Consider the following 20,035-nt stretch of genomic DNA (forward strand, 5'->3'; position numbering starts at 1 on the left):
CTATTTGTTCGCACAACAATCGTGACAGAGTATTTTTATAGGCAGGACAAAAAATTAAAAAATTGTTTTTCACATTTTCTTTCACATGAAGAGGTTTTGAGAAGATTTAAGGAACGACCAGATTGCTTTCCTTAACAAAAAAGATGGTCACTGTCTTAGTCCATTTGGGCTAAATACCACAGGCTGGGTGGCTTATAAACAACAGAAATTTGTTTCTCACAGTTCTGGAGGCGGGAAGTCCAAGATCAGGGCACCAGCATGGTTGAGTGAGGGCTCTCTTCCGGGTTGCAGACTTCCCATGATTTCCTCATGTGGCAGAAGGAACTAGGCAGCACTGTGGGGTCTTTTTTTTAATAAGAGCACTAATCTCATTCACGAGGGCTCCACCCTCATGACCTAAAGCACCCCTGGGGGCCCAACCTCCCAACACCATCACATTGAGCATTAGGATTCCAACATGTGAGTTGTAGGGAGACACACACATTTAGGCCAGAGTAGGCAGAGAGGGAAATGACCAGAAAGGAGGCCAGAAGACCAATGTGGGAGAGAGACGAGGAGAAAGAGTGAGCAGAGGGAGTTTAAGAAAGAAAGAAGGTGGGGAAACTTGCTATGTAGTTCAGGTTTTTATAAAATTTGGGTATATCAAATATACCATAATTCCTCCCTTGACGTACTGCTCAATTCTAAGAAACCTTTAGAAAAGAGTTATCTTACCCTTTAAAGCTCTTGTAGACATGTGGGTATTTCTTGTGTGATGAAATGAGCCTTAAGGCCCCCACCAAAGGGCCAGTTTAATTTGAATTACAGAAGTAAAGTAACAGTTTTAACTAATAAGTTGACTCTTTGCTGATTGATCAGTTCAGGGGGACTCCCAATAAGAAGAACGAGTAAGTTACAAGTGGGTTTCGAAGATCCGATTTGCACTTACAAGTATTTGCATGCAAGACTGCAAATGTTTTCCTGTAAACACTTTCTTGGCAAGATCAAAGTGGGCCTGGTGAATCATGTGGTCTTCATATATTTAAAAACTTAAATGGCCTGTAAGTTTCTGAAGGCAGATCAATACTGGCTTCTGAGGTCTCTATCATTGGACTACAGGGTCTGATCTTATCTAGGTCAAAGTCTTGAAGGGAAACAAGATTTTCTTCATTTCCTCAAAGTTGAAAGAAATCAGTAGAATATGTATAAATAGGAGGATACTCCCCTATGCATAAAATAAAGTTCTCAAAGGACCTCAGTTTGTTAAAAAAACCTTAGGATAAGAATGGAGGCTGAAGCAACATTTCAAGGAGAATTTGGGGGTAAAACTCAACACCATGAAGTTGTATGAGCCTTTGTTTCCCTAAGACCAGAGCAAGATAAGCTCAATGTGTTGCGATTACTGAGAACTGTCACATCATTGAAACTTAAGTTAACAAAAGAAAAATATTGATTGAACTTTCCTTGAACTTGAGGACTTGATGAGACCTGTACCTCCTCCATGTCTAAGGAGCAGGTGAGACTATATTGGATGAGGCGGTGAATGTGGTATCAGTGTTTTTAAGGCAGCCTCCTTACAAGTCAGGTTTTGGGCGTCATGGTGAGGAAGTAAGCAGATGACGCCCACCACCCTAAAGACAACGGCTGAGCTCCCACCATGCCCCTGGATGTTCAGAAGCTCTCAGTGGAATCTGAGAAGTAGTGGGTTTTCAGCCTTCTCTTACAATGCTCAGGTAAACACCCACAAGGATCATATCCTTCTTTTGATTTATGTGTCAACTTGAGTGTCCATGCAAACTTAGACCCTTAACACCTGAAGTAATTTGTGCTGGTAGCTAAGGAAAACAGACCACAAGCAATTCCTCCCTTGATGTACTGCCCAATTCTAAGAAAACCTTTAGAGAAGCGTTATCTTAGGAAAGAAAACTGGACTTAGAATACAAAACTGCCACCAACGCTATTATCCTTCTATGGTTACCAATAATCATTGGGGATTATATTTCTCTCACCGTAGATGTCATAACTATCTTACTCTTCAAACGGAGTGTGTTTGCAGCACCACACTCTGTCAGTGTATATAATGGCTGAACCCCCAATGCTATGCTCTTCTACCTCCAAACCATCCTGCTACTTTCCAGAGCTCAGCTCTGCCCTATGTCTTATGGCTAGCCTCAGTTTTGTCTTTGTAAAATGAAGGGCTGAGCCCAAGATTCTTAAGGGTTCTCCCAGCTTTACTTTTCCTTTGATTTTCAAATGCCCATCCTTGCCATCTCCCAGTGGTATCTCCCGGCTGACCCCAGCTCCCAGAAGTCCCTCCTGGCCGCTCTTCCCAACTCTGTGTTCAGTGACGTCAGATTGGTAGCTTACAATCAGCCAAGGCAGGAGGGGTTGTACCACAGACGCCGGCAAGTACTATGGATCAGATGCTTTTGCTGCTGGAGAGCCCGTGAGTAAGCACTTACCAGCACGCCACCGTGCCACTCTCACGTCTGAATCTGAGTCTCACAGACACCGCTCTTTGAATTTATCATCATCACCTCAGACTCGACTGGCAGAAACTAAGACCTGGGTCTCAAATTTGTTCCCTTCCCCTTCACCCCTTGCCTCTTTTCAGAAAGGAATTATACATGTTTCAATCAGCTAGGCACAAAATCGTGGTATCATCTTTGTTTATCTCTCTGCACCCACTGAGGATATGCAGAGTTTTAATGGTTGTTCCTTTGAAGTTTCTCTTAAAACCATCCTCTTGCCTCATTTTCCTTGCCAGCCTCATCATGTCACACCCGAGTATACTCAAGAGACCCCCAACTTTCTTTCTTTCTTTTTGTTTCACCTGGGTCTCTGCCAGTATAAATGGCAACAAAACTTTCTTAGATCCTATCTTCACCCCAATCAAAACACCTTCATGGCTCCAGCTCTCTGGTCACATCTCACGTATCACAACCCCTGCCTGGTTTATAAGACTCCTGTCAATGTGGCACCGTGCCAACGATCTCACAGTTTTCTCCGACTCCGTCCCCTCCCTCTGGTAGGATGACTCTTCCTGTCCATCTCGCATGAGCCTTCTCTCCCGCGCCATTCTCTCAAACCCTCAGGACGCCATTGCCTGCTGCTGCAGGAGAGAAAGGAGAGGGTGTAGCAGCTGCTGGCCCAGCTCCCAGGGGCGCCTCTTACTCCAGCCAGCTCATCTCCACAACTGGGCTCTTTTGGAAATCCTGACTGACTCTGAACTGCTTTCAGCACTTCTACTGGCCTTGCTGAGAAGAGAGCCCTAGAGGATGCCGGTGCTGGGCTGTGCGTGCGTGTGCTCTGTTCACACGCTGATAAGTCCTGGGTCCTAAACCATGAGCACGGAGAGAACAGATGTGCCGATTTACTCCTGTTGCCTGTGCTCTTTCCTTTCTTTATTCATTGATTTGAATCAAGTTTGTTGAGCGTAGACTGTGTCAGGCACCAGGATGGGCAATAGAGATGCAAACCTGGAAAGACCTGAACGCAGCCTCTGGGGCTCGGGTTGGCAATTATAACGCATGGGCCTGATTCAGCTCACGATCTGGGATTGTACCGCTTGTGAGCTAAGAATTGTTTTCACATATTTAAATAGTCAGAAAAAGTCAAGAGAAGAATATATGCAACTCAAATTTCGGTGTTGATAAATAAAGTTCTGTGGCAGCGCAGGCATGCCCATTTGTAAGGTACCATCCGTGGCTGCTTTTCCGCTCCAACAGCAGAGCTGAGTAGTTGTGGTAGAGACTTTATGGCCCACAGAGCCTAAAATATTTACTATCTGGCCTTTACAGAAAAAGTTTGTTGACCCCCTTCCAAGATTTCAACATTTAGTGAGTGAGATAGACATGTGAACAATTATAATATACTTGGATGACTAATTTAATGGCAGGAAAAACAAGACACAAGCAGAAGAGAGAATGAAGCTCCTGCTAGAAAATGTGTCTGAAGGGTAACATTTGAATTGTATGGAAGGTGAAAAGATGTCCAACATTTGGATCAGATAGTGGGGCGAGGGGAAGGCACTCAAACATTATGTCAAAGGTCTGAGAGCAGGGAGAGAGAGGCATGATTTGGGGGAGAGAAAATTTCCACATATCTGTAGAGTTGACTACATAACTTTCAAAAACAGGTGACATGTTAAAGTTGCAGAATGGTATAATTTTTGTAAAGTTTAAATAATGCAAAATAATAGATGTATCTCACATGTGAGTGATAAATACCAAAATCAGGATAGTGGCTACTTTTGAGAAGGATGGGCAATAAGATTGAGGATGAGTATCTCAGAGGTTTCATCTGTACTGAAATTCTTCAGTTCTTTTTAAAAATTATGAGGCAAACATGGCAATGCTATTTGATTCAACAATTGCTAAAGCTAATTATTGGGTTCACAGATGCACATTAATTATTTCTTTTTTTAATATGTTTGAAATATCTTTTAAGTAAAAACACTGATGTCACCCTTTGCTTTAAAGATGCTCGTGGTCTATAGTTTAGAGGTGGGGCATGAGGCCTGCAACTGATCTGTATTTAGAGCTTTTTTTGGTGACTAGAACAGAGAGCACCTCAATCTAGCTTCAAAATGGGTACATTTATTATAAAGTCACACAAAGGACACTTACTGAAATCAAAGGACAGGAACCAAAGTACAGCCAGGACTCCTGAGGACTGGAATTGGGAACTGGAAAGTGGCCAGGAACCTGGGCAACCTTTCACAGAGACTGCAAAGTTGCGCTTGTTCTCTCTTTCTCTGATTTTCTCTAGGCATCCGTTTCACTCTGCTTTCTGTGCCCTCTTCACGCTTCTGATTCATCTCTAATATGTAAAATGAAGTTGCCCTTCTATCACTGACAACTTTCATTTGTGGTTCTGTTCCGATTTAAAATGAGAATATGTAATTCATGTATATCATCATTTCAAACCAGGTCACACAGGCTATGTCCATGCCATGTCCGTGCACATCCCTGCCTAATCTCTCACTCAATCCTGGTGGCCACCCCAGTGCAAACAGCACCCGGGGCTGTTGCCCTGAGCAGGGGTTGTAGGAGGTATCCCTTACTACGACCTCCTTCTCCTCCTCCTCCTCCTTCTTCTTCACTACTGCAACTACTACTAATAAGCACTCTTGAAATGCTTACTGTGTTCCAAAGGCTACACCAAGCACTTTACAAGACATCATAACATTTGCTTCATACAGCAACCGTATGAGATAAGATACTATTATCCCCATCTTACAGGTAAAGGAAATGAGGCCGGAAGAAGCAAGGAACTTACCCAAGGCCATACTGTAAATGGTAAAGTCAGGATTCTCAGGCAATCTGAGCATAGCTGGTAAAGCGACCGGCATTTCTTGCTCTTTGATTCAGACAGCAGGCGGAGATGGTTGTTATCACAGAGATGCCGAGAGCAGGGGAGGAAAGGAAGTCATGTAAACAGGACACTGAAGGATAAGCAGGACTTCTTACAACACAGAAAAACAGTGGATTTAAGAAGTGAAACAGATGAACAAAAACAGGGAACAAAAGAGAGAAGTAAACCATAAAACCGACTCTTATCATAGAGAACAAACAGAGGGTGGCTGGAGGGGAGGGGGGTGGGGGGTGGGTTAGATGGCTGACGGGGATTAAGGAGACCACTTGTGATGAGCACTGGGTGTTATATGGAAGTGAGGCGTCACTAAATTCTGCTCCTGAAACTAATATTACACGATATGTTAACTAACTAGAATTTGAATAAAAACAGAAACAAACAAAAAAAGAACAGGGGGCACAAAGGCAGGCGAACAGCAAGGAGAGTTCAGAAACCCTGATCAAACCCTGGGTTTGAGATGATATAAAGAGGAGGAAACAGGGAAAACCCAGCAGCAATACCCTTCACTTAATGACCTGTGGGTGGAACTGGCCTCCTCCCAGCAGCCTTAGGATAAGCCATCTACAGCACAAGCTGCCTGGCTCTTATAAGTTCACCCAATGAGAAAATACAAGGGATAGGAATTTTTATTTTCAAGGACTTTGAAGAAATAATACGTATGAAAGATCGACAGAACAAGATGAACGCCATGGTGTCTTCTACAATAGCAAACATGCTGAATATTATTAATATTACAGCTAATATTCATGGGGTGTTCACTATGTACCAGGACCAGCACTAGCATATTTAAAGACGTTAGATCATTTCATTTCACGGCAACCTCATGAAGTAGGTACCATTATCATCCCCATTTGACAAAAATCAAAAACTGAGGCTTAGAGTGACTTGTTTAAAGTTCAAAGACTTGGCTTGGCAGAACCCATGTATCTCTGACCCCAAAGCCAATGATCTTGGTCACTGCATTATACTACACAAACGTACAGCCCCAAAGGTTTGTCTAGATGGTTGATGAAACACCCAAATCGTGGACTATCATGCAGGCATTCCATGATGTTGTAGTCCTTTATTTTTATGATACGTTGTTAGGTGAGAATAATGAGTGGCAACATAGTAAGTATGGTATAAATATATATGTATTTGTGTTTATTAAGAATATGTATATATTAGAAATGCATATTAGAAATATACAAGATATGAAACACATATATATATTACACACAGAAAAATCTAGAAGCATATATACCAAAATATTAATAATGATCTCTTAGTATTGAGATCTAGGATCTTTTTATTTAACGTGGATTATTTGTATACATTTTACTGGTCCTGCAGTATTTGTAAACGGCTGTAAAAAAGAGGCTTCGAAATGCAGTAACTCTCTCATGTGACTTGGTCATCTCCGACATGTAACCTCCGAAGCCGCCTCCAGCATCACTCTTTTCCAGAAAGCTGGAGAGGAAAAGAAGGATCCAAGACAAGCAGTCTGTCTTTAAGGCAATGACCCAGAAGCTATACAATCCCTTGCATTCATACCTCTTTAGCCTAATATGAGCAAGAGTGGCAGGGAAGTGCAGTTTCTAGCTGGACAGCCCGCACACCCCGTTAGAACATTCTTATCAGTAAAAACAAGAAGGGGCTAGCGAGCACTAGGGGACACTTGGATGCAGTGGGCCACTTAAGAAGCATGATTTTAAGGGGAGGGGGCGGAGCAAGATGGCAGAGGAGTAGGAGACCTGGATTTCGTCTGGCCTCAGGAATTCAGCTGGATAGGGATCAAACCATTCTGAACACCTACAAACTCAACAGGAGATCGAAGAGGAGAGTAGCAACAACTCTCTGAACAGAGAAGCGACCACTTACTGGAGGGTAGGACGTGCGGAGAAGTGAATCCGAGGCACTATTCGGGAGGATAGACGACGGGGGAGGGGGCCTCCGTCGGCAGCTTCTGGCAAGTGATAGAGCCGCGGAGCACAAAATCGGAACTTTTAGAAGCCGGCTCCGCTGAGGGACGTCGCTGCAGTGGCTAAGCGGGGGGTGGAACCCTCGCGGGACAGTGTGGTCTCAGGACCCTCGGGGTCACAGAAAGACCGGGGGTGACTGAGTGTGCCAGAGCTCCCAGGTATCGGAGCGGGGAAGCCGGCTGCAGAGACGGAGCCGAGGCGCGGGCTCTCAGCTCGGGGTGGCCATAAACTGTGATCCGCGGCCCAGTCGGGCCACTACTCCTCCAGCAGGAACCCAACAAGCGGCAGATCCGGGGAGACTCCACCTTCCTCCCCCGGGAGGAGCGGCGCAGGAGCGCACCGCAGGGATCTGCTGGGTTTGGAGACTCCACACGGGGTCGAGTGCCAGAGAGAGAAACGCTTGGTCACAGGCCGGGTGAACACGCAGTGCGGCTGGAGACCAGGGAGACGGGACTGACTGCCTGCTTTCTTCTGGGGGTGCACTGAGGAGCGGGGCCCCAAGTTCTCGGCTCCTCTGGGGCGGAGACTGGGAGGCTGCCATTTTCACTCTCGTCCTCCATAGCTGTACAGAGAGCTTGCATGGAACAAAAGCTCCCGAGAGCAAACCCGAGCAGATGACTTAGCCCAGACCGGCAAGGGCGGGGCAATTCCGCCTCCGGCAAAGACGTTTGGGAACCATGGCAACAGGCCCCTCCCCCAGAAGATCAGCAAGAACAGCCAGCCAAGACCAAGTTTACCGATCAAGGAGAACAGCAGAACTCCAGCACTAGGGGAATACTGCACATAGAATTCATGGCTTTCTTACCATGATTCTTTAGTCTTTCAAAGTTAATTTCTTTTTTTAACTGTCTTTTTTTTTTTTTAATTTTTCTTTTTCCCTTTTTCAACCAACATCTTATAAATCCCTTTTTTAAAAAAACATTTTTCTTTTTCTTTTTTAGAGTCATACTCTATCCCTTCGTAGTAGTTACCCTTATTTTTGGCATATGTATGTAAGTTGTTCTCTCTTTAAAATTTTGAGATACAGTTTCTTCTAACAGATCAAAATATACCCTAAATCTCTAGTGTATGGCTTTGTTCTAGTCTCCTGCCTGATCATATTCTCTCCCTTTTTTTTCTTTTTTTTTTAAATCCTCTTCTTTCTTTTTTCAAACAACTTATCAATTCCTTTTATAAAATTTTTTATAATTTTCATCTGTACAGTCATATTTCATACCTTCATCGTATCAGCCCTTATTTTTGTACATATCTAAGTTTTTCTTTCTTTAAAATTTTGGGAGGAACTTTCTTCTAACAGACCAAAATACAGCCAAAATCAAGTGTGTGGCACTGATCTATACACCAGCCTGATCATATTTGATCTTATTCTGTTTTTTTTGTTTTGTTCTGTTTTTGTTTGCTTTTTTCTTTTTCTTTCTTTCTTTCTTTTCCCCTAGCTTCAGGTCGTCTCTGATTTGTTTAGAGTATATTTTCTGGGGACATTGTTACCCTGTTAGCATTTTGTTCTTTCATTCATCTATTCTCCTCTGGACAAAATGACAAGACGGAAAAAATCACCTCGACGAAAAGAACAAGAGGTAGTACCGACTGCAAGGGACCTACTCAATACGGACATTAGTACAATGTCGGACCTAGAGTTCAGAATCATGATTTTAAAGATACTAGCTGGGCTTGAAAAAAGCATGGAAGTTATTAGAGAAACCCTTTCTGGAGAAATAAAAGAACTAAAATCTAACCAAGTCAAAATCAAAAAGGCTATTCATGAGTGCAATAAAAAATGGGGGTGCTAACTGCTAGGATAAATGAGGCAGAAGAGAGAATCAGTGATATAGAAAACAAAATGATGAAAAATAAAGAAGCTGAGAAAAAGAGATAAACAACTACTGGATCATAATGGCAGAATTCGAGAGATAAGTAATACGATAAGATGAAACAACATTAGAATAATTGGGATTCCAGAAGAAGAAAGAGAGAGGGGGGCAGAAGATATATTGGAGCAAATTATAGCAGAGAACTTCCCTAATGTGGGGAAGGAAACAGGCATCAAAATCCAGGAGGCACAGAGAACCCCTCTCAAAATCAATAAAAATAGGTCAACATCCCGACATCTAGTAGTAAAACTTACGAGTCTCAGGAACAAAGAGAAAATCCTGAAAGCAGCTTGGGAGAAGAGATATGTAACCTGCAATGGTAGAAACATTAGATTGGCAACAGACCTATGACAGAGACCTGGCAGGCCAGAAAGGACTGGCATGATATCTTCAGAACACTAAATGAAAAAAATATGCAGCCAAGAATACTATATCCAGTTAGGCTGTCATTGAAAATAGAGGGAGAGATCAAAAGCTTTCAGGACAAACAAAAACTAAAGGAATTTGCAAACATGAAACCAGCTCTCCAAGAAATATTGAAAGGGGTCCTCTAAGCAAAGAGAGCCTAAAAGCAACATAGACCAGAAAGGAACAGAGACAATATACAGTAACAGTCACCTTACAGGCAATACAATGGCACTAAATTCATATCTTTCAATAGTTACCCTGAATGTAATGCCCCAATCAAATGACACAGGCTATCAGATTGGATTAAAAAACAAGACCCATCAATATGCTGTCTGCAAGAGACTCATTTAAGACCCAAAGACACCCCCAGATTGAAAGTGAGGGGGTGAAAAACCATTTACCATGCTAATGGACACCAAAAGAAAGCTGGGGTGGCAATCCTTATATCAGACAAATTAGATTTGAAACCAAAGACTGTAATAAGAGATGAGGAAGGACACTATATCCTACTTAAAGGGCCTATCCAACAAAAGGTTTAACAATGGTAAATATCTATGCCCCAAACATGGGAGCAGCCAATTATATAAAGCAATTAATAACAAGAGCAAATAACCACATGGACAACAATACAATAATAGTGGGGGACTTTAACACCCCCCCCGACTGAAATGGACAGATCATCTAAGCAAAAGATCAACAAGGAAATAAAGACTTTAAATGACACACTGGACCAAATGGACTTCACAGACATATTCAGAACATTCCATCCCAAAGCAATGGAATACACATTCTTCTCTAGTGCCCATGGAACATTCTCCAGAATAGATCACATCCTAGGTCACAAATCAGGTCTCCACTGGTACCAAAAGATTGGGATCCTTCCCTGCATATTTTCAGACCACAATGCTTTGAAACTAGAACTCAGTCACAAGAGGAAAGTCAGAAAGAACTCAAATACATGGAGGCTAAAGAGCATCCTACTAAAGAATGAATGGGTCAACCAGGAAATTAAAGAAGAATTAAAAAATTCATGGAAACCAATGAAAATGAAAACACAACTGTTCAAAATCTTTGGGATACAGCAAAGGCAGTCCTGAGAGGAAAGTATATAGCAATACAAGCCTTTCTCAAGAAACAAGAAAGGTCTCAAATACACCACCTAACCCTACACCTAAAGGAGCTGGAGAAAGAACAGCAAATAAAGCCTAAACCCAGCAGGAGAAGAGAAATCATAAAGATCAGAGCAGAAATCAATGAACTAGAAACCAAAAGAACAGTAGAACAGATCAACGAAACTAGGAGCTGGTTCTTTGAAAGAATTAACAAGATTGATAAACCCCTGGCCAGACTTATCAAAAAGAAAAGAGAAATGACCCGAATCAACAAAATCATGAATGAAAGAGGAGAGATCACCACCAACACCAACGAAATACAAACAATTATAAGAATGTACTATGAGCAACTCTATGCCAGCAAATTAGATAACCTGGAAGAAATGGGTGCATTCCTAGAGATGTATCAACTACCAAAATTGAACCAGGAAGAAATAGAAAACCTGAACAGACCTATAACCACTAAGGAAATTGAAGCAGTCATCCAAAATCTCCCAACAAACAAAAGCCCGGGGCCAGATGGCTTCCCGGGGGAATTCTACCAAACATTTAAAGAAGAATTAATACCTACTGTCCTGAAACTTTTCCAAAAAATAGAAATGGAAGGAAAACTTCCAAATTCATTTTATGAGGCCAGCATTACCTTGATCCCAAAACCAGACAAAGACCCCATCAAAAAGGAGAATTACAGACCAATATCCTTGATGAACATGGATGCAGAAATTCTCACTAAAATACTAGCCAATAGGATCCAACAGCACATTCAAAGGATTATTCACCATGATCAAGTGGGGTTTATCCCTGGGCTGCAGGGTTGGTTCAACAACCGCAAATCAATCAACGTGATACAATATGTTAACAAAAGAAAGAAGAAGAATCGTATGATCCTCTCAATAGATGCAGAAAAAGCATTTGACAAAGTACAGCATCCTTTCTTGATCAAAACTCTTCAGAGGATAGGGATAGAGGGTACCTACCTCAATATCATAAAAGCCATCTAGGAAAAACCTACAGCGAATATCATTCTCAATGGGGAAAAGCTGAGAGCTTCCCCCCTAAGGTCAGGAAGGCGGCAGGGATGTCCTCTCTCACCACTGCTATTCAACATAGTATTAGAAGTCCTAGCCACAGCAATCAGACAACAAAAAGAAATCAAATGCATCCAAATCAGCAAAGAGGAAGTCAAACTCTCACTCTTTGCAGATGATATAATTCTGTATGTGGAAAACCCAAAAGACTCCACCCCAAAACTGCTAGAACTCATACAGGAATTCAGTCAAGTAGCAGGCTATAAAATCAATGCAGAGAAATCAGTGGCATTCCTATACACCAACAACAAGACAGAAGAGAGACAAATCAAGGACTCGATCCCATTTACAATTGCACCCAAAACCATAAGATACCTAGGAATAAATGTAACCAAAGAGGCAAAGGATCTGTACTCAGAAAACTATAAAATACTCAAGAAAGAAATTGAAGAAGACACAAAGAAATGGAAAAACGTTCCATGCTCATGGATTGGAAGAACAAACATTGTGAAGATGTCAATGCTACTTAGAGCAATCTACACATTCAATGCAATCCCCATCAAAATACCATCCACTTTTTTCAAAGAAATGGAACAAATAATCCTAAAATTTGTATGGAACCAGAAGAGACCCCGAATAGCCAGAGGAATGTTGAAAAAGAAAAGCAAAGCTGGCGGCATCACAATTCCAGACTTCCAGCTCTATTACAAAGCTGTCATCATCAAGACAGTATGGTACTGGCACAAAAACAGACATATAGATCAATGGAACAGAATCGAGAGCCCAGAAATGGACCCTCAACTCTATGGTCAACTCATCTTTGACAAAGCAGGAAAGAATGTCCAATGGAAAAAAGACAGTCTCTTCAACAAATGGTGTTGGGAAAATTGGACGGCCACATGGGGAAGAATGAAACTCGACCATTTCTTTACAGCACACACAAAAATAGACTCCAAATGGTTGAAAGACCTAAACGTGACTCCGGAGTCCATCAAAATCCTAAAGGAGAACACAGGCAGCAACCTCTTCGACCTCAGCCGCAACAACTTCTTCCTAGAAACATCGCCAAAGGCAAGGGAAGCAAGGGCAAAAATAAACTATTGGGACCTCATCAAGATAAAAAAGCTTTTGCACAGCAAAAGAAACAGTTCACAAAACCAAAAGACAACTGACAGAATGGGAGAAGATATCTGCAAATGACATATCAGATAAAGGGCTAGTATCCAAACTCTATTAAGAACTTATCAAACTCAACACCCAAAGAACGAATAATCCAATCGAGAAATGGGCAGAAGACATGAGCAGACACTTCTCCAGAGAAGACATCCAAATGGCCAACAGATAATGAAAAAGTGCTCAACATCGCTCAGCATCAGGGAAATCCACATCAAAACCTCAATGAGATACCACCTCACACCCGTCAGAATGGCTAAAATTAACAAGTCAGGAAACGACAGATGTTGGCGGGGATGCGGAGAAAGGGGAACCCTCGTACACTGTTGGTGGGACTGCAAGTTGGTGCAACCACTCTGGAAAACAGTATGGAGGTTCCTCAAAAAGTTGAAAATAGAGCTACCATACGATCCAGCAATTGCACTACTGGGTATTTACAACAAAGACACAAATGTAGGGATCCGAAGGGGTACGTGCACCCCGATGTTTATAGCAGCAATGTCCACAATAGCCAAACTGTGGAAAGAGCCAAGATGTCCATCGACAGATGAATGGATAAAGAAGAGGTGGTATATATATATATAGAACGGAATATTATGCAGCCATCAAAAGGAATGAGATCTTGCCATTTGCAATGATGTGAATGGAACTAGAGGGTGTTATGGTGAGCGAAATAAGTCAATCAGAGAAAGACATGTATCATATGACCTCACTGATATGAGGATTTCTTAATCCCAGGAAACAAACTGAGGATTGTTTGGGGGGGGTGGGAGGGAGGGGGTGGCTGGGTGATAGACATTGGGGAGACTATGTGCTATGGTGAGCACTGTGAATTGTGTAAGACTGTTGAATCATGGATCTGTACCTCTGAACCAAATAATGCAATATATGTTAAGAAAAAAAAAAAGATATCAGGAGGGGAAGAATAAAGGGGGGGGAAATCGGCGGGGGAGACGAACCATGAGAGATGATGGACTCTGAAAAACAAACTGAGGGTTCTAGAGGGGAGGGGGTGGGGGGATGGGTTAGCCTGGTGATGGGTATTAAAGAGGGCACGCTCTGCATGGAGCACTGGGTGTTATGCACAAACAATGAATCATGGAACACTACATCAAGAACTAATGATGTAATGTATGGTGATTAACATAACAATAAAAAATTTTTTAAAATGCATGATTTTCAGGAATTCCAAAAGAGTCTACTGTTCTGTCTCCTCCCCTAAATCTCCACCCTCTGAATGGTGCTAGAAGCTTCCCTCTCCCAGACCCCTTTTCAGGGCCATTGCACAGATTTGCCCTGCATAACCAGAGGGGGCAACATTCCCCAATACAGGGAGGCAAATGGTATCCCAGACCAGGCCCAAGGGTGGCCCGGCCTCCTTTCTGTTTCACCCTGTGCTCCTCCCGAAGTGAGAAATTTTTGGCAATTTGCACAGCCCTATGCGTGTCTTTCTGACCCGTCCTTGGGAAACTAGGTTTGTATTGGGTGAGCCTTCAGCAAGGATGCCTCCTGTCATTGCAGTGGAAACCAAACTGCTCTCCCACCTCATCTCTCATGGCCCCCTGCACTGCACCCTCCCAAGAGCCACGTCCTCCAACCCTGGTTGGAGGGTTGCAAATACCAGATCCCTTCAGACACACAGATATGGGCAGATATGTGCTTCTCAATATGCATCCCACGTAGCTGTGGTGTCCGTCAGTGCAGAGCAGCTGGGAGAGACTTGTTGGTGCTGGGATGAAAGTACTGAATATGCACACATGCTCTTGAATCCCCTTCACTTTATTTGGCCTTTTTGACTTGATGCCTTGATACCATCCTCTGCTTAGCATTTTTAATAAAACTTTTGAAATGGAAGGATACTTAGAATTCATCAATTCAAAGGATCTAATTTGTCCTTAAATGGTAATACCTATATAGAGCAGGGAAAAATCCAAGCAGGTCAAAAGGTATAGACTTCTCCTGACTGCTGTCCTCAGTCTCCCCATCAGGCAACCACTTTCCTGGTTTCCTGCCTATTCTTCTAGAGGATGAAGAGCCTGTGGTAGTTGGTGGGACACACCATAGCTACTGCATCTTTCATTTATGCCACAATCCGAGTGGGGTCAGCACCTGCCAGGGAGTGGACCGAAGGTGCTTTCTGAACTCATGACCTGTTCTGCCTCTCGCTGTTCCATCCTTTCTCTGCTCCTTCACAACCTTGAGCTCCTTCAAGAGCGTGCAGGTCAGAGGTGCCCAGCTCTGTGACGACCTCCCTTCACCTCATCCTGCCCTCTGCTTCGACTCTCCAGGAAAAACCCCCTTTTCCCCTTTAGGTGCTCCCTGCATGCTTTTCTCCAATACCCTAGCATGTCCCCAATAGTCATAATTGTTGGAAGCTTCACCCCCCTCTGTCCTTGCTCCTTGTAAGTTCCTTGATGGCAGAAACCCTTTCATCACAGATCCTGGGGGCTTTACAAAGAAGACTGCTTATCACACAGTAGGGGCTCAGTACATTTTTGATAAGTAGAAGACACAGACTAGCCCTTCCACCAATTAGATTGGGGACACTGGGGGATGTTTGGCATACTAGGAATAAAGGTGGGGATTCAGAAGAAAGGAAGCAGATTTTTTTTTCAAGAATGCTTGGTAGATTTCCTCTCCTTGGGAGGACAATAGCATCTCTACTTGGCCATTGGCCTTGAAAATAAGGAAAAAAAGAATTAGAAGAGGAAAAATGCTGTCTTCTAGAGAGGGTCAAGGCCCTTTCAGCTCCATTCTGCCCCCTGCCGACCCCATCACTAGAAGAGTGAGGTAGAACTAGGAGCCAGGGCATTTGATTAGGCCATAGTTCTGGGGATAGAAACTTTAACTGGGATAAGCAAAAGGGATGGAGGTCTGATCCCACACAACAACTGGATCCTAGTCATTTGTCTCACTGCCATTGCTTTGTTCTCGGGAGGTAGGATGACCCCCAGGAAGCAGCTCTGCCCTAAGCCAGCCTGGGTGCAATCTAATTGAGGTGTGATTGAATCACAGGAGCAAACCCTGGCCAGGCTCCTTCCCAAGAAACTGTGAATTTCTCACTGCAGCTCTCCAGAGGGGCCTGCTTATCGGGGCTCAGTGTGTGGTCTAGAATCATGTGCCCCGACACATTGCAATGCGGTATTTTAATGATGCCTTAGGTAGGAAGCAGCGCTGTCATATAAAATGGCTACAGAAAGAGACAGTGCTTCCTCTTCCCATTTTGAAAGTTATCAGATATTTTGGAGGAAGATGCAAATACCAGATCCCTTCAGACACACAGATATGGGCAGAGACGTGCACGCACACGGAAATGCTGTGTCTTCGCTAAATATAACCCTTTGTAGCGACAGTATCTCAATAATTTTCAAGTGAAAAGATAAGGAAGGAGAGCCAAGTCTTTCATAATGAATGCAAGCCTATAGCTTTTAAGCAGGGCTAACATATGGGCCACTGATGTGAATGTGAATGCAAATTAGATATTTTTGATTGCTTGAAATAAAGTCAGCAGAATCAAAGCCTCACACAGCAAATGGTGCGGATTTAACTACGTCAGTGCCAGGCTGGGAACAAGAGCTCTTAACACATCCTCGAGGAAAAAAAAAAAGGGCTTTCAGGCTGGCATTTTGGATTGAGGCCTCTCTAGGTAGGACAAAGATAGGGCTTCATTTTGCCATTCTGGTTCTTCTCTTACAGGAGAGCCTTTCATTTGTACTGCACGGCTATAGAATAAAAGTCTCCTTTGGCCTCTGACCTTTCTGATTTATTATGTAGTCAATAGCCTGAAGGTCATAAAGAACCTCTAGAGGTCATTTTACCCAGTCTCCTGCCTTCAAGCAGGTAAATTCATACTCACCGGGGTAGGCACTAACCTAGGTGCTGGACGTCCAGAAGAGACTAAAACAGTCACTTTGTTCAAGGAGGTTGCTGGTGTCTGGAGTCGTGAGACCCAAAATCTCACTCTGTGGTAGCATGATTCTGACTCTGGTGGAGATGAGCCTAAAATGCCTTAGGAGTACTGGTGGAGGACACCTTCCCTGGGAAAGTGTGTGTGTGCGTGTGTGTGTGTGTGTGGTTCATGGAAGGCTTCCTGGAGGAGTGACCCATGAGCGGAGCCTTGAAAGGGAAAGAGTAGAAAGTCAGTCAGAGGAAAAGGGACTACCCCCACAGAGGTGCAGAGGTGAGAGAGAGGCGCACAGTACCCTGTGAGGGAGAGCATGAGAGGGTAGTGGGCAGGCAGACTGTGTAAGCTGGGGGTGGGCGCTTGTTCCCAGGGGACCCAGCCATCTCATGTAGTCCCCAAGAGCTATAGGTATGGGGACAGAGATAAAGTCTTTAATAACTGGAGGCTTTTGCCCCCACAAAAACACGAGGTGCCGGCCAACGAGGCTACACTGTGCAGAAGGCTCCTGCCCAGACGCAGGCAGGTGAAACATGAGAAGCAGAGCTGGTCAAATGGCCCCTTATCCTTTATTCCAGGCTCGAATCCCAGACTCCATAGCTTAGCATCTGTAGGGACTTCTGTCAAATCAGCCCAACACTTCTGTCCCCTTCCAGCAAATGCAATCTTCTCTCTACTGCTTCCCTACCCTCTAGCTTAGGGTTTGTTTCTAAACCTCGCCGCTACTGACATTTTGGACTGGATACGTCTTTGTCGGGGGTGGGGGCTGTTCTCTGTATTGTAAGATGTTTATCAGCATCATTGCCGTTGACAGCCTAGGTGCTGGTAGCATGCCCCACCTACATGGCCGTAACAATCACAACTGTCTCCAGACATTTCCGAATGTCCTCTGGGTGAGGGGGTGGGGACCAAATCATCCCCACCTGAGTGTCCCTGTTGTAACCTAAACACACTAACGCTTTCTCCTGAGGACAGGCAAATGAGTCAACAAGGTGAGGTGAGTGAGATTGTGTTTACAGCACAGTCAGTCTGGGCTGCTTCTCCCAGGCTGGCTTAGGGCAGAGCAGCTTCCTGGCGGTCATCCTACCTCCCGAGAACAAAGCAATGGCAGTGAGACAAATGACTAGGATCCAGTTGTTGTGTGAGATCAGACCTCCAACCCTTTTGCTTATCCCAGTTAAAGTTTCTATCCCCAGAACTATGACCTAATCAAATGCCCTGGCTCCTAGTTCTACCTCACTCTTCTAGTGATGGGGTCGGCAGGGGGCAGAATGGAGCTGAAAGGGCCTTGACCCTCTATAGAAGACAGCATTTTTCCTCTTCTTATTCTTTTTTCCTCATTTTCAAGGCCAGTGGCCGAGTAGAGATGCAACTGTCCTCCCAAGGAGAGGAAATCTACCAAGCATCCTTAAAAAAAAAAAAAAATCTGCTTCCTTTCTTCTGAATCCCCACCTTTATTCCTAGTATGCCAAACATCCCCCAGTGTCCCCAAATATCGGTGATGTATTTAAATTCCCTTGCCTTGGACAACCTTACTAATTTAATCACAACAGAAACATCCATGTTGTCATAGTCCTTGACTCTGTATCTTTAGAGGAGCGCATCATTCTCCTGACCATGGCTGACAGATAGGAGAACGGATTAATAGATTACACTAGCTAGCGCTGGGCCACCCACCCATGGCTGAGCCCTTCAATCCAAAAGGCCCAAAGCTGCACGTGGAGCTCTGCTGGTTAGGAGAGCCTTCCCTGATCCTAGAAATCGCCCCACACCAGCTGTGTTTCTTGCTGTGAGAAGTTACCCACCAAGAATGCAACTGCATAGCTGCTCAAGGTTCCTAGACAAGCTGTTCTCATCCAAAAAAAATTCCCTTTCCTGCTAATACCAGATCCTACTAACAATACATGGGCCATTGCTCGCCAGGCCTGGAGCTGTATTTTGTGTTTTAAGGATAGCTGGGATTCATTTGAATCAAGTGTAGTAAGACATGCAGACACAGAAATGGGTGCCATGAAGCTAAAAATTGTATACAGTTCCCTGGAAATAGGAAGCTTGGTGTGCCCCGCAGGACCATACAGAGGAGTGCTGAGGTCAGGCAGGAGACAGAGGGAATAAGGTGGGGTGGGGCGGGGGGGTGGGGGGGGGAAGGAGGTGTGTACAAATGTGGGCAAGAGGTTTTCTTGTGGTTTCCATGGTAAGGAAGAGGCAAGGCATGCTGAGCAGGTTTAAGATTGGTTAATTGGAATAATTTCAGCTGGCTCTGGGGCACAGGGGCTGCACCTAATGCTCAGATACCTGGCTCTGGAGTGATTAGGGCAGGGGAAATAGTAGCTTGGAACATAAGGCCCTAAGAAATACTTTGATTGGGGGTATTGGTTGGTTTGCATATGAAAGGCATGGCCCTGGCTGAGTTGTTTACTATCTCTAGGAATTGGCTAATGCTGGGTTCTGCAGTCTCTCCTGGTCCATGAGGCCCCAGGTGTCAATGCATCAGAATATAGAAAATACAAAGATATGGCTGGTACAGTTTGTCATTAGGGATAGAAACATTAAAATGGTGGTTGTCAGACCTTGTTTGTGTTATGTTGTTTGTTGTTTGTGTTACAGTTTGTTGTATGTTGTATGTGTTATTTGTGCTACAGATTTCTTTATTCAAATAAAATGTCACTCAGTTGACCAACATATGAAGTAGTTATAGGATAGCTGTTCTGATTGAAATAAGGATCATTGGCCCAGAGACTTAAACACACAGTCTCTCTGTCCTTTATTCTGGCTGGTTCTTGAGGCAATACTCGAGGTGTATGGATAATGGCTTGGAAACAGGGCACCGGAGCCCTCTCCTAATGCCAGCTATACCTGCCACAATGTGGGAGTCAGCTACCCCACATTCTAGTCCTTGGCATATACTGCTTGGGTCTCTTGGAGTTTACCGAAGTTTCCAGGAACCCATCGCCCAGGTTTGTTTGGCCACAACACTGCTCCCATGTACACCATCCGTGCTGAAGACAAGGCCAAGAGAGGGGACACCTCAAAGCAAACTGGCACTTGTACTGGGTATTACATTGTAGAGCAACTTGTATGGGACCCAAATCACAAGACACTCCTCTGAGGACTTAGACTGGACCATGCACAAGATGCTGGCCCAGGATAAAGGGACTTGAGCAACCCCCTCTGCCCCTTCCTCCTGAGCCTCTGAATCTCAAGTCCTCAAGTATCTTCCCACTCC

At 43.9% G+C, this 20,035-nt stretch overlaps 1 long non-coding RNA gene across 1 annotated transcript in view; it reads right to left on the reverse strand.

The window, feature by feature from the left end:
* Window positions 1-5,502, reverse strand: part of LOC113911507 — a 33,449-nt gene extending 27,947 nt beyond the window's left edge. Inside the window, exon 1 of the long non-coding RNA XR_003516497.2 lies at window positions 5,260-5,502. This is a non-coding gene — a long non-coding RNA (uncharacterized LOC113911507). The remainder of the gene's footprint in view (window positions 1-5,259) is intronic.
* Between the last annotated feature and the right edge of the window lie 14,533 nt (window positions 5,503-20,035).

This window comes from Zalophus californianus, chromosome 12, assembly GCF_009762305.2.
Source record: "Zalophus californianus isolate mZalCal1 chromosome 12, mZalCal1.pri.v2, whole genome shotgun sequence".
NCBI lineage: Eukaryota > Metazoa > Chordata > Mammalia > Carnivora > Otariidae > Zalophus > Zalophus californianus.